General features: G+C 38.8%; 1 protein-coding gene across 4 annotated transcripts in view; it reads right to left on the reverse strand.

The window, feature by feature from the left end:
• The window catches only part of LOC147707961 (amine sulfotransferase-like), a 571,190-nt gene that overhangs the window by 293,025 nt on the left and 262,933 nt on the right, over positions 1 to 15,232 (reverse strand). The gene's annotated exons all lie outside the window — the stretch shown is intronic.

A 15,232-nucleotide genomic window follows, 5' to 3' on the forward strand; every position in this document is an offset into this window, starting at 1 on the left:
ACCACGCCCCCTCTTTTTATTTGTTTTAAATTATATGTGTACTATTTTTTATATATTAAAAATGTTATATTTAATTTAATGTTATGTTATAGTACTGGAGCGGGTTGTGGGTTTATAGGGGAATAGGGTGGGAAGTTATTTAATTATAGTAAATTAAATATTAATTTTTAGTAATTGTAAATTAATTTTCATTCATTTTTGTTTTTAAGTTCTGTAGCGGGTTGTGGGTTTATAGGGGAATTGACTGGGAAGTAATTTAATTGTAATTAAGTAATTATTTATTTTTAATTGATATTGATAATTATTTTATTTATAATTAAATATTTATTGCTAATTAATTATTTTAATTGCTAATTATTTTTTTAATTGGTAATTAAGGTTTGTTATTGGTAATTACATTTTTAATTGGCAATTACATTTTTTAATTGGTAATTAAGGTTTGTGATTGGTAATTAATTATTTTATTTGCTAATTAATTTTAATGATTGGTAATTAAGGTTTGTTATTGGTAATTACATTTTTTAATTGGCAATTAATTTTTTAATTGGTAATTAAGATTTGTTATTGGTAATTACAATTTTTAATTGGCAATTAATGCTTTTAATTGGTAATTAAGGTTTTTAATTGGTAATTACATTGTTTAATTGGTAAATACATTTGTAATTGGTAATTATTATTTTTTAATTGGTTAATGATATTTTACATTTTTTGTTACTTTTTAATAATTGGAAATTCATTTTATTAATTAGTAAATCATTTTTCATTGAAATATTTTTTATTTAAAAACACATTTTTTGTTTACCATTTTTTAATTGTTAATCAATTTTAATTATTAATATGTTTTTGTTTCGAAAAATATTTTAGTGTTCAATATTTATAATTTGGTAAATTATATTTCTTAAATAATATATTGTTATTTATTTTTAATTTATTGTTAATTAATTATTCAATTGTAATCATGTTTTTAGTAATTATAGGTGTATTTGCAAATGATGTAGAGTAATTTAAAACTTAAATTTTGAATTATTTTATTTACAACAATTATTTGTAAGTATGGTATTTTTCACTTCTACACTATCCAATGCTTTCCCTACTGTTGCACTCTCTGGAGCTGGAATAGTAATTTTTACTCCTACACTAACCAACGCTTTCCCTACTGTTGCACTGTCTGGAGTTGGAATAGTAATTTTTACCCCTACGCTATCCAACGCTTTCCCTACTGTTGCACTCTCTGGAGTTGAAATAGTAATATTTACCCCTACGCTATCCAACGCTTTCCCTACTGTTGCACTCTCAGGAGTTGGAATAGTAATTTTTACCCCTAAGCTATCCAAAGCTTTCCCTACTGTTGCACTCTCTGGAGTTGGAATAGTAATGTTTACCCCCACGCTATCCAACACTTTCCCTACTGTTGCACTCTCTGGAGTTGGAATAGTACTTTCTACCCCTACACTATCCAACGCTTTCCCTACTGTTGTACTCTCTGGAGTTGGAAAAGTAATTTCTACCCCTACGCTATACAACGCTTTCCCTACTGTTGCCCTCTCTGGAGTTGGAATAGGAATTTTTACCCCTACACTATCCAACCCTTTCCCGACTGTTGCACTGTCTGGAGTGGGAATAGTAATTTTTACCCCTACGCTATCCAAAGTATTCCCTACTGTTGCACTCTCTGGAGTTGGAATAGTAATGTTTACCTCTACGCTATCCAACATTTTCCCTACTGTTGCACTCTCTGGAGTGGGAATAGTAATTTTTACCCCTACACTATCCAATGCTTTCCCTACTATTGCAATCACTGGAGTTGGAATAGTAATTTTTACCCCTATGCTATACAACGTTTTCTCTACTGTTGCACTCTCTGGAGTTGGAATAGTAATTTTTACCCCTACGCTATCCAATGTTTTCCCTACTGTTGCACTCTCTGGAATTGGATTAGTAATTTTTACCCCTACGCTAACCAATGTTTTCCCTACTCTTGCACTCTCTGGAGTTGGAATAGTAATGTTTACCTCTACGCTTATACAACGGTTTCTCTACTATTGTGCTCTCTGGAGTGGGAATGGTAATTTAAGTTCTATGCTATCCAACATTTTTATTAATGTATTTTTTTTACTTATGGATTTTGAATAGTATTTTTATTTATTTAGTTTTTTAATTTTTTTTGTATACATTTAGATAATGTAGTATATAATTAATTTAAAAAATAATAAAGGTATATTTAATTTTTTTAATTTATTAAACATAATGTTCTACTTTTTATTTATGTTTATGTTTTATGTTTGTAAATGTATTTGTAATTTATAATATTTTTGATTAATTTATACATTATTGAAATAATTATTACAACTTATTGTTAAGTGTGCATATATTATATATTTTCTGTATATGTTTAATTAATGTATTAGTATATATGTATTATGTATTAATTTTAAACATTATTAGATATTTTTAACTATGTTTATTTCATTTATTAGTGTTATTTACTTTATTTTATATTTATATTTTTACAAAAAAAAACCAATATTTTTAACATCGATATTTTTAACATCTATATATTTTTTCGATATTTTTGTACTTACCATGTTGTAGATAGGATGTCGATATTCTTCCATTCGATATTTCTGCGTCGATATTCCTGTAGGTCGATATTTTCAACGTCGATATTTTGTCAGTGATTCGTTGGCAAGGAAAAAGGGAAGGAAGGAAATTCCAGAACCAAATGTGGGGGGAAGTCTAGAAGCTTCTCCCACTCAAAAGCTGGCACCAGGTAGAAATATTGGATACTGATGCCAACGCTTCAGTACACTCCTTGACCTGGTGACACTAGAGAAGAAGGTCTTCCCTGCTGCCAGAGGCCGGCCCTACTCTCCAAGAAGGAAACTGGACCTACTGTTTATTACAAACTACCTGAGTGACTCCAAGGGTCAGCTTGTGGACCTCCTGTTCTGTACTGCAGGAACAGAACAAGCTCCAGAGTCCTCTCTGAAACTGTTCAGCTGACCTGCTACAACTTGACCTGCAGCTGGACCTACCTGAGCCCGTCTATAGTGAGTCCCTCTGTTAATATCCGTGAATATGATGTCATTACACACCCTGATATATGCAGGCAATACCAATAAATGCAATGTCAATGGAAGCCATAAAATGTGCTTACAGAACAATGTCGATACCAGTGGAAACAAAATCAATGTATGCCATAATCTTTGAACGCATTAAAATGTTGAAACCAGTAAAAACTATGTCAATGTATGTCACTATCTATACATGCAAAACAATGCCAATATCAGTAACGACAATATGGGTGTACGCTATGACAACTGTAAGCACAATACTGAAGATGTCATATCAATGATCGCCATGTTAATTGTACACATTTTAACAAACTCATATTATTGCTGTTGGATTCACCCAAGGTGACCTCCCCATCAGCCCAGAGTCACAGATACATGGTCAGACAGGCCCGACTACCCAAACCCAAGCCTACGGATTGACAGGTCACAGTTGGGGTTATACTTAGCCCAAAGACAAATGCGAAACCCAGGGAAAACCCTGATCGATCCCTCAGCTGACAAGTTACACGACAAACAGGTCTGAGGAAGTGGACCCCAATAAAATACGATTGGCCAAAGGCACGCATTCCCAAAATACCACAAAGATAGATGCCACATAAACTTAGGAACACTCAGGCAATCAGTACACTGTATACACACCACAAGTAGAGTTAACGTGCTCACCGCACCGGACATCTGTATATATACATACTGGCCCACACTAACTTTTCACCGAGGTACAGAGCCACCTGTGTCCCCCTTATCAGATGGTTTCACTTATTGTTTATGACTAGGCCAAGAATGCAAGGTCAGTTTATTGTACCTCACGAACGGTGTAAATGGTTGGCCAAAACTTTAGTAGAGGCAGTGACTTTCTTTCAGATGCTACTCTGTCGATATTCTCCAAGCCACTACATTTAACTAAATCAACTAGTTCCTGTTTTGTCAAACGCATCTTGTCTTTACATTTTTTTAAGGTAATTTCTTATCTGAGCAACACCTCATCCCTAAGATGAACCTCTCCAGGTCCTGGGCCCTTGACTGGCATCAGAGTGCACTTCTCTGAAGTTTTGGGCAATTTTTAACTGCAAACGGGCCCGTTCCTCCAGCCTGTGACGACCGTCAATGCAAAGCACCCAACTCTTCAAGCTACAGTGACTGCCAGCAACAATAGGCATAGCAAGGCCTGCACTTTTCACTAAGGCATCGACAGCTCATGGAGACCGCAAACACAAAGCTCCCAGCAATGACAAATGAGGACACATGGCAGGATCTTAGTGCTACAGTGACGACCATCCACGATGCCTGACCTGCTCTCGGCAGGACATCGACGACCATCTGTGACTCTCCCCGCTCCTCACGGCCTCCCCATCGCCAATTGGACTCTTCACTCTGGACTTTGAGAAGGTAACTTTTTCAGGGGGGTCTAAACTGGTCTCTGTATCTGACCTGTGCTCCATTGGGGTCAGGGTCAACGTGTGACTTCGCCCTGTCAAGAATGGCCAAATGACTGCAATGCTTTAATACACTATTTTAATCTAAATCTTTGAAATTGCATATCTCCGGTTCTACTAATTTGGTTTTTGTCATTTTGGTCTCAATGTATTAATGTTACTCTAGTTCTCAGAATAGTCTGGGAGTTTTCCTGTGCTGTGAAATAATTTACACATTGCCTCTAAGTTGAGCCTGACTAGTTTTGTGCCAAGCAACCAGAGTGTAAGCACAAGTTAATTTTGCAACTTATGTGTTTCTTCCTTACAATGTTTGTGGTTGTTGCTTGAAAAGTGTTAACACCCCCCCCCCCCAACCAATAACCCAATTTCTCATAGAATTCTGCATAATTCTGCCTGGCAAATTCAGCTTGCACCTTCTGAAAACTCAGAGCGACAGTCCCAGTAAGATGTGTCTAGCACTATTCCAGGCTGATGCACACAATCCTTTCACTCAACATAGGCTCCACCTGGGGGCGTGGCTACTGCGTCGCCTAAGATGGCGGTGTGACGGCGGAGCTCCGGCACCGACCTCCGCATTCCCTCAAATTTCGGTGGCATTGGTGACTTCTCTTAGCAGCAACACGCTGCTCTGCATCAGTGAGGATGAGGTGAGCCCAGCGCCCTCAAAATAATTCTTTTATGCTGCCTTTTCGGCTTCTTTTTGCCGCAAATCGGATTTTCCGTCTCCGGCCTCCATTTTGTTTTTTGCAAATGCGCGCATTTCCACTGCTGAGGCGCTAGGATGCTGCATTTCTTTTTTGTTTCTCCTCTAAACTGCAAATGTTTTTCATCTTGATACCCTGCTGTCTAGAACACTCCTCCTTTGCCTTATATTACTGCATGGCATTTTTGCTTTGTGCTCCATGACTTTCTCTTCACGCTCAGGATTGCCGCCATTTTGTCAGTTTTTCTTCATTTTTGGTCTAATTGCTTCCCATGTTTAACTGACTTAACCTCAATTATTTGACTTTTGGTGGCCATCGCTCGGCTTCAACCAGCTTTTCGTGCTCTTTCATGGGGAAACTTTGTAATTTGAAGCTATCTACCGTTACCAAGGTACCTGCCTGTTCAAACTCTGACTCAACTTTACAAGATATGCAGGAGGGTGCGGTGTCAAAATCTGACATGATATCTGGGGCAATTCCTAAATATCATAACAGCAGCAAATTACCAACCACTTCAGCGTCAACTAAGCGCCTCAAAAAAGACCCTCCTTCCCCAGGCATTGCTTCATCTTCTTCATCTATAGATTTTATTTTAGAGGAATTACGAGATCTTAAACCCTTTATGGAGACGACAACTAAGACTCTGCAAACTATGCACGATCAATGGTCATCCTTAGACTCTTGTGTTCTAATTTTGGAACAGTCAACGGAATCTATTCAAACTTCCTGTTCTCATATCCCCTCCATGGAAGCTGAAATACTTCAACTAAAAAAGCAAACTGAAGATTTGGAAAATAGAAATCGTAGAAATAACCTACGCCTTTACGGACTTCCTGAACTTTCGGAAGGATCAAATCCCACAGCTTTTTTCCAAACTTTTCTCCAAAAATTTTGGATGCACCTGCCTTATCTTCTGTCAATATACAGAGAGCACATCGCCTTGGTCCCAGAGTATCCACTAAACCTTGAGGGGTCATCATGTTATTTCTACAATACACTGACCTCCTACAGGTTCTCTCAGCCGCCGATGTAAAAAAACAAATTATATGGGAAGGTCATCGTCTTTACTTGTCGCAGGATGTTGCTAAAGTCACCGCTGATCGACGAAATACATTTCTGGATATGCGCCCGCAACTGAGAGCTCTCAATGCTAGATATGGTCTCCTTCATCCATGTCTCTTCAAGGTTACCTACAAGGAGAAAACTACCACGTTTGAAGATCCTGAAGCCCTACAAGAATTTCTTTGTCGACATGGAGCTGATAACATGGACACTTCCAAGTCGCCTGATCGAACCGGATAACACCTTTGGCATGCGGATCCTGATCTTCTTTTGTTGTCTTTATATTTGATTGTCGTATTACCCTTTATTATTACCCTTGGTTTAAAATTGTCCTGATTTTATGTTTTTCCACCTTTTTTCACGTCTTTATGTTTCTCTATCTTCTTTCTACAGATGTTTCCTCATTCAGTCATCTTACCCCGATGTGTCCCATTGGTTTCTTTTATGATGTTTCTTTGACGCACTGCAAATGGAGGTTTGGTGCCCGTTCTCGTTGTTGTCGCCGTCGTCTTTTGACGCCGCCACCCCTGTTTTCCGTTTGTTTTCGTAAGTATGTCTTTCAGTCGTCTGTTTTGGACTTGTACTGTCTAATTCTGTTTATCTCTTTTTGTTCTATTTCTCACTCATTAACGAGTTGTTCTATTCCCTCTTTTTCTTCTTATCTCTCTTTTTACTCTATCTTTTCTTTCTCTTTCTCCTTCCCTCTCTCATATTGCTCCTTGTTTTCTTTTCTTCTTTTCTCACATTCTTCTTTACATTCTTTCCTCTATGGACTTAGTAAGCATACTACTGCTTTATATTTCTTCTCATCTTTACATTCCGTGTCACTACTTGGAATGTTAAAGGATTGAATAACCCAATTAAAAGGCAACGGGTGTTGTCCCACTTCGCCAGACTTAAAACTGATGTTGCCTTTCTTCAGGAAACTCATCTTTCAGAGACTGAAGCCTTAAAACTAAAGCGTTTTTGGGTGGGACACGTTTTCTTTTCTACTACTAATGATAAGAAAAATTGAGTTTTGGTTTTGTTTCATAAAAAGTTAAATGTTTCTACGGTTTCTCAGGAATGTGACGCTAATGGTCGTTGGTTAATTGTCAATTTGCTTATTGATAACATCCCTCTTGTGATTTTTAATGTTTACGCCCCTACTGGAATTGATAAATCTTTCTGGCCTACTGTTTCTGATAAATTAGCTACGCTCACTGATGAATATATAAACTTTGGTGGTGACTGCAATCAAATTTTTGATCCTATTCTCGACCGCTACACCAAGGTTAAATTTTCACCGTCCAAAATGCACTCCCAATTCACCAAAGCTATTCAGAATAATGCATTAGTAGACATTTGGAGATTGTGTAACCCCGACCTTAGAGAATACAGTTTCTATTCTCCTTCTCATAATTCCCAATCACGCATCGATTATATTTTTCTCAGCAAATCTTTAACTCCACATGCTATCCACTCTGACATTGGCTCCATTTTAATTTCAGATCATGCTCCCGTCCTAGTTGATATTGACCTCATCCCCTTTTCTCCCCATTCTGGCAGGTGGAGATTTAACAACTCTCTACTGCAAGACCCCATTTTTTGTACTGATTTCACCAAGTTTACCTCTGAATTTTTTCTACTTAATCACACACCTGATTCCCCCTATGTTATGGTGTGGGACTCCTTTAAGGCAGCCTCTAGAGGTTTTATTCTTAATTTCGGGTCACAGAAGAAAAAACTTAGAGAAGCTCAATCTACTCAATTACTTGCCAAAATTAAACAACTTGAACTCATCTATCACTCCTCTAACACTGAATCTTCTCTTAATCTTAATCTTCTCTTAAGGCTCTCATTGACGCCAACATTTCTTTTAATAAATCTACCACTGATGCTGCTTCTAATCTTTTTTTTAAATGTAATTCACAATATTACGGTGGACAAAAAAAAATGGGGAAATTACTTGCTAATTATTTGAAAATTCAAAAGGAACGAACACAAATTGACTCGATCAAAACCTCTACTGGCGACTCAGTGTTTAAGGACAAAGATATTCTTAATGAATTTGTCGATTTTTACAAGACTCTCTATACCCCGGACCACGTTCCTTCTTCAGGTGTCTCCTTTTATATTTTAATTCTATTCCTTCTCCTCCTTCGACCCATGTAAAAAGATGACAAAGACCACTCTTTTTGTAAGAACTATCGACCCATCTCCTTGGTCAATACCGATTATAAAATCTTGGCCAAGATTCTGGCTCTTAGGATGGATCCTTTTTTACCTGATTTGATTGGTCCTGAGCAATCTGGCTTTGTCAAAGGTCGCCTCTCTTCAGACAACTCACGAGTCTTTTTCGACATTCTTACTAAAGCTCCCTCTCTTGATCTCCCTCTAGCTGCTATCTCTTTGGACGCTGAGAAAGCCTTTGACAGGATCAGTTGAGATTTTATGTTTCAGGCTCTCAGTTGGGCAGGTTTCCCTCCCAAATTCCTCTCTCTTATCTCCTTACTTTATTTTGGTCCTCAAGTGTCGATTTTTGTTAACGGTATGGTTTCGGATTATTTTACCCCCCAGAGAGGTGTTCGACAGGGTTGTCCACTGTCCCCTTTATTATTTGTTTTAGCTTTAGAACCTTTTCTTACCAAAATTCGTCAGGATAATGCCATTTCTGGGTTTCACTTTGGTTCGCACCAGGTCAAACTCTCAGTTTACGCTGATGACATTCTTTTTTATTGCTCAGACCCACTCTCTTCTCTTTCTTCGTTTCTTCAACAAGTCTCCTCTTTCTCCGCTGTGTATGGTTACCGTCTTAACGCTGATAAATGTGAAATTCTCCCTTTGAATTCACTATGCCAAAAACATCTCTTTGACTGTTCTGGTTTCCTATGGCAACCAGCCAAGGTAAAATATTTAGGCGTTTGGTTCGCCCCTCTCCTATCCAACACTCTTAAAATAAATTTTGATTATGTCTCTAAGAAATTAGATACCGCCATTACCCGATGGAACCCACTCTTTTTGTCTTGGTGGGGACATTTAAACTCTATCAAAATGATGCTATCTCCTCTCCTATTGTTTACTATTTCTATGATCCCAATACATATTCCCGATTATTAATTTAAGAGGGTCAACTCTATTTTACTAAAATTCTTATGGAACGGTAAACGTTCTCATATTGCTCTTTCTTCCTTAAGGAAAGACAAATCTAATGCTGGTGTCTGTTACCCTGATTTCAAGGCTTACCATTGTGCTTTCTCTCTTAAACAATCATCTCGCTGGCTTTCAACTGATATCCCTTTTTACCCTCCTCTTTGGTTAAAAATAGAATCTTCTTTTATTTTTCCTTTTGAATTTCGTGAAATTTGATCTTTCACATCTATTTTGACTTGACTTCGTAATCCTATCATTTCTCACTCTCGCAAACTCCTTTTTCCTTTTTTATCTTCATCTTACCCACTCTTCGACACATGAGCAACCTATCTGGTACAATAAATTACTCAAGATCCGTAACCGTCCTTTTTTCTGGAAAAATTGCCACTCACGTGGCCTACGTTGGATATCGCAACTTCTCTCTCACAATCATCCTCTTTCCTTTCCGGAACTTCGGTCCCAATTCTCTTTATCCTCCAGTGCTCGTTCACAATATAATTTGCTATATCCTAATCTCATTCAATATCTTCAGTCATTACCGAATTCTAATGACATCCCTATCGCTCATCGTTCCATATCTTTAGTAATTGATTCCTCTCCCTCCGCATCATCTCTTCATTACTCTTTTCATTTCCTTGCAGACAGATCCAAAACTAAAACTGAGTTAGCCTGGGAAAATGATTTTTCACTAGAATGGCCGATCCCCTTATGGGATCAGATCTGGTCTAAAATCCATAAAACCTCTAGAGCTGCCAATACTACCCAAAATCTCTATTTTATTTGCAATCGAATTTTATTTACCCCACTGGTTTTGTCCACCTTTTCCTCAGACAGCCCCTCTACTTGTTGGTCATGTCCCTGTCCCTCTGCTGATTTAAAACATATGCAATTTGACTGTCCTCATCATTTTAACGTCTTAGATAGCTTTTTGTCAGCATATAAGTCTAAAAACTCTTTTGATTTCGAGATAATCTTAATAGGAGATTTTAATTTACACCCCTGCCAATGGGACTGTTATGGGGAGGACATAATGGGCCTAACTAACGGGAGACTCCCCCATTTCGAACACACCAAAATGGGGGGCATCTTAGAGGACTTACTATCCAAGTTAAACTTAATCGAACCTGATAAGGAAGAGGGAGGTGATCAGGTTCCTACTTTTACGGGACGAGGTTTGGAGTCCGTGATCGACTACATTTTCGTTTCCCCGGGCATTAAGGCAAAAACTTGGTCGTACAAGGTTGTCGTTTCTATTTTTAGCGACCATAACCCGCTTGCACTAGATGTTAAACTTAGATGTAAGGGCGCCATCATAGATTCAGGTAGGGCTGTTTCTACGTCCCTGTCTACAAAAGATCAAGGGAGACGTATTAAGTGGGAGGCGGTTGTACCGGAAGCCTTTTTTGAGAACCTTTCGACTCAAGTGGAGCCCGACCTTGGGATTTGTCTGGACGAGAATGCCGAAGGGTCAGATACCTTATCCTCTTTTGCAGTAATCTGCAATCAAATATCTGAAAACTTACAGAAGGAGAGTAGGTCCTATAACAGCAAGGCATATAGATGGTTTGATTCATCCTGTTCTAAAGCTCATGGGGCTCTTCTTAAAGCCCTTAAATGTACCCCAAGGGATAGGATTCTTGTCTCATCCCTCCGTAAGGCCTATAAACAGGCAATACATATACGGAAATGTAAAATTAAAGAAGAGGCATGGGACAATTTGCAATCAATAGATGTATTGAAAGACAGTAGGAAGTTTTGGGCCACCATAAATCAATCTTACTTCTCGGATATGGCTAACCCAGATACAGATTGTGTGATTCCGGATGAAGCCTTGTTAAATCACTTTAAGAACATCTATAGTGACAGGGACCACCAGGAATCACACCTTAGCGATTCTACCCCGAGGCCTCATACACAGCCATTGAAGTTTACAACGGTGGAGGTAGAAAAGGCAATACGTGACACCCTGAAATATAAGGCCCCAGGCCCAGACGGGGTGCCTGCTGATCTTTACATTTTATATCCCACTTTCTGGGCAAAGATCTTAACAAATGTTTTTAATGCAGCATCTACTACGGGTTTCCCCCCTTCTTGGGCTTCTTCAGTAATAGTTCCCATATTTAAAAAAGGGAGGAGAGAGGACCCTGCCTGTTATAGACCAATTTCCCTCCTGGACTCAGCGGTTAAGATCATGGGCAGAGTCATTCTACAGAGATTGGGAGATTGGTTGACTGATAGGGGGGTGCTCTCGAATCTACAGTATGGATCCAGACAACACAGAAGCACCATGGACCAATGTTTGAACCTACACCTTTTAATTAATAAATATACTGTTGCAAAGGAGGGTTTTTTATATCTTGGGTTCATGGACCTTTCGTCAGCTTTTGATTTGGTGAATCGCTCTAAATTGTGGAACATACTGTTGGATTTGGGTATTGAAGCATCTTTAGTTTACTTTTTAAGTGATCTTCACCAGAACCTTACAGCAGCCGTGAGGGTCACTCAGGGGGGGAGGTGTACTAGTTCTTTTAACTCTAAGCGGGGAGTCAGACAAGGCTGTATCCTGGCACCCTTGTTATTCACTATATATATCAATGGCCTGGAAAAATCTTTGAATGGGGCTGGGGCAGACATCCCGCGCGCAGGGGGAGTACACATACCGGTCCTCCTGTACGCGGATGATGCCGTTTTAATTAGTCGGACAGGGGTGGAATTGATAAATCTTTCTGGCCTACTGTTTCTGATAAATTAGCTACGCTCACTGATGAATATATAAACTTTGGTGGTGACTGCAATCAAATTTTTGATCCTATTCTCGACCGCTACACCAAGGTTAAATTTTCACCGTCCAAAATGCACTCCCAATTCACCAAAGCTATTCAGAATAATGCATTAGTAGACATTTGGAGATTGTGTAACCCCGACCTTAGAGAATACAGTTTCTATTCTCCTTCTCATAATTCCCAATCACGCATCGATTATATTTTTCTCAGCAAATCTTTAACTCCACATGCTATCCACTCTGACATTGGCTCCATTTTAATTTCAGATCATGCTCCCGTCCTAGTTGATATTGACCTTGATCTTAACAAATGTTTTTAATGCAGCATCTACTACGGGTTTCCCCCCTTCTTGGGCTTCTTCAGTAATAGTTCCCATATTTAAAAAAGGGAGGAGAGAGGACCCTGCCTGTTATAGACCAATCTCCCTCCTGGACTCAGCTGTTAAGATCATGGGCAGAGTCATTCTACAGAGATTGGGAGATTGGTTGACTGATAGGGGGGTGCTCTCGAATCTACAGTATGGATCCAGACAACACAGAAGCACCATGGACCAATGTTTGAACCTACACCTTTTAATTAATAAATATACTGTTGCAAAGGAGGGTTTTTTATATCTTGGGTTCATGGACCTTTCGTCAGCTTTTGATTTGGTGAATCGCTCTAAATTGTGGAACATACTGTTGGATTTGGGTATTGAAGCATCTTTAGTTTACTTTTTAAGTGATCTTCACCAGAACCTTACAGCAGCCGTGAGGGTCACTCAGGGGGGGAGGTGTACTAGTTCTTTTAACTCTAAGCGGGGAGTCAGACAAGGCTGTATCCTGGCACCCTTGTTATTCACTATATATATCAATGGCCTGGAAAAATCTTTGAATGGGGCTGGGGCAGACATCCCGCGCGCAGGGGGAGTACACATACCGGTCCTCCTGTACGCGGATGATGCCGTTTTAATTAGTCGGACAGGGGTGGGTCTCCAGAGGTTGCTGGATAATTTCGGCAACTTTATGGAGTCACTAGACCTAAAAGTTAATAGCAGTAAATCACATGTAATGATTGCGGGACGCAAAAGGAAGACTAGTAAAGTACTCACTTTCAGATGCCTTGGCAGTCATTTAACAAGGGTACCTGCTTTTAATTATTTAGGGGTCCTATTTGATGAACGAGGAAACTGGCTTCCCCAAGAAAAAATGAAAAGCAACGCTGTCTTAAGATCTACATCAGCCCTTCTTAATTTTGCCAAAAAATTGGGAGCGAGGCCCATGGAAGCAATGCTAAAAATATATAAATCCAAATGCTGTGCTATTGCATCCTATGGGGCATCTATTTGGGGTTATGCCTCTGTCAACAAAATCCAGCTCGTGGAAAATAGACTCCTTAGATCCCTGCTATCTGTCCCACAATCTACCCCAACCTTCTCCATACATTCAGAACTAGGCTTAGGTTATATTACAGATCACTTAAAGACTGCACCCTTAATAAGTTGGGCTTCAACGTGGCTCAATGAGGAAATCACATTAAACCATTTAATCCTAAAAGATTGCTTGAATCTGGAAAACGCAGAGGGCATCCCATGGCTGGCATACGTTAGAGCGGCGTGTGCCAGACTGGGTAGACCCGAACTCTACACGGCTCCTGAGAGCATTAAGAAGGAGGATTTGGCTTGGATCAAATACAACTTTAGATCATTGTTGCAGTGTGACAGAGAGGAAGAAGAGCTAAAAAAAAGGGTGTAAGAAGTATTTATCTTCTACAGTCATCTCCCTCACTGGAACCCTACCTAAGGATTGTCACAAAACCTTTCCACCGTTTTTTGCTGACAAGACTTAGGTTTAATTTAATACATTTTTCTCTGGGTTCCTTTGAGCATTGGGCCAAACCGGAAGATTATGCCCCATGCTCTTGGGATAATTTTTCACCCCAAGACACACTCCATCTAATAATGTTTTGTGAAAAGTACTCTGTGCCCCGTAAAAAATTTGAGACCTGCTCTCTTGTATTTGCAGTTACTGGATAGCGTACACACTATTTTTAGTGTAGCTAGTTTCCTGGTGGCAGCAGTCAGGATCAATAAAAGTTGTGGGAACATCTGTCCACCTTAGTTTGTATAGTTGAATTTTATATATTATCATATTTGCATCAAATATTTCGGGGGACTGTATAAACTCGCACTTTTGCACTTTCAAAATTGCTATTTGCACATGTTTGTACATAGTATGTTCAGGTATGAAACTGTACCTGTCCTGCGTGGGTCAGCAGTATATGCATTTATACAGAATTTGCTATTTTGCACTTCAAAACTCTTATTTTGTACATATAATGCACAAACCATGAATTGTATATACTCATGCATATGTCTTCGATAATTGCAAAAATTAGCATTCTCATCCCCTTTGTATATAGTTTTCAAAAAATAATGATGAAAAATGATGAACATTTTTAACTTGTATGTAATTTGTCGTTGATGCTGCTTTTATGATTTTAATTAATCGAAATAAAGACTTTTGACTGACTGACTGACTGACTGTCCTCCTATATCCCAATTTTGGAAACTAGTTTGGTTCCAACTCCAAAAGATCTTTCAATTTCAAGTCCCTTTCTCCCTTTCCCACATCTTTCTAGGTTCCTTATCTCCTGACCTTCCTCAAGCCCACCAACATTACCTGCTCATTTATCTTCTAATAGCTATTGCTTTTCATCACATTACATCTAACTGGAAACAAGCTACTAATGTTTCTTTCCATTCGTGGTGGAATGCGGTCTATTTTCATCACCGATTAGATACCAATTATGTTTCCCCCGTCTCCCTGGCAATTAAAGGAGATCTCCTTTGGCTCCCTTTAGTAACTTATCTCTCCTCCTCTGCCCCCTCAGTCACTACCCGTGATGTTAGTTCTGTTGAGGTACAAAAACCACCTTGATTTCCCCATTGCCTTTTTCCCACTATTAACTATTGAATGTTATTTCTTGCTATATCCAATATGATATTTAATCTATTCCACTTTGTAATTTTATTATGCTTGCTTTGTCGCTCTACTTTTATAATT

Source organism: Lissotriton vulgaris, chromosome 6, assembly GCF_964263255.1.
Source record: "Lissotriton vulgaris chromosome 6, aLisVul1.2, whole genome shotgun sequence".
Lineage (NCBI taxonomy): Eukaryota > Metazoa > Chordata > Amphibia > Caudata > Salamandridae > Lissotriton > Lissotriton vulgaris.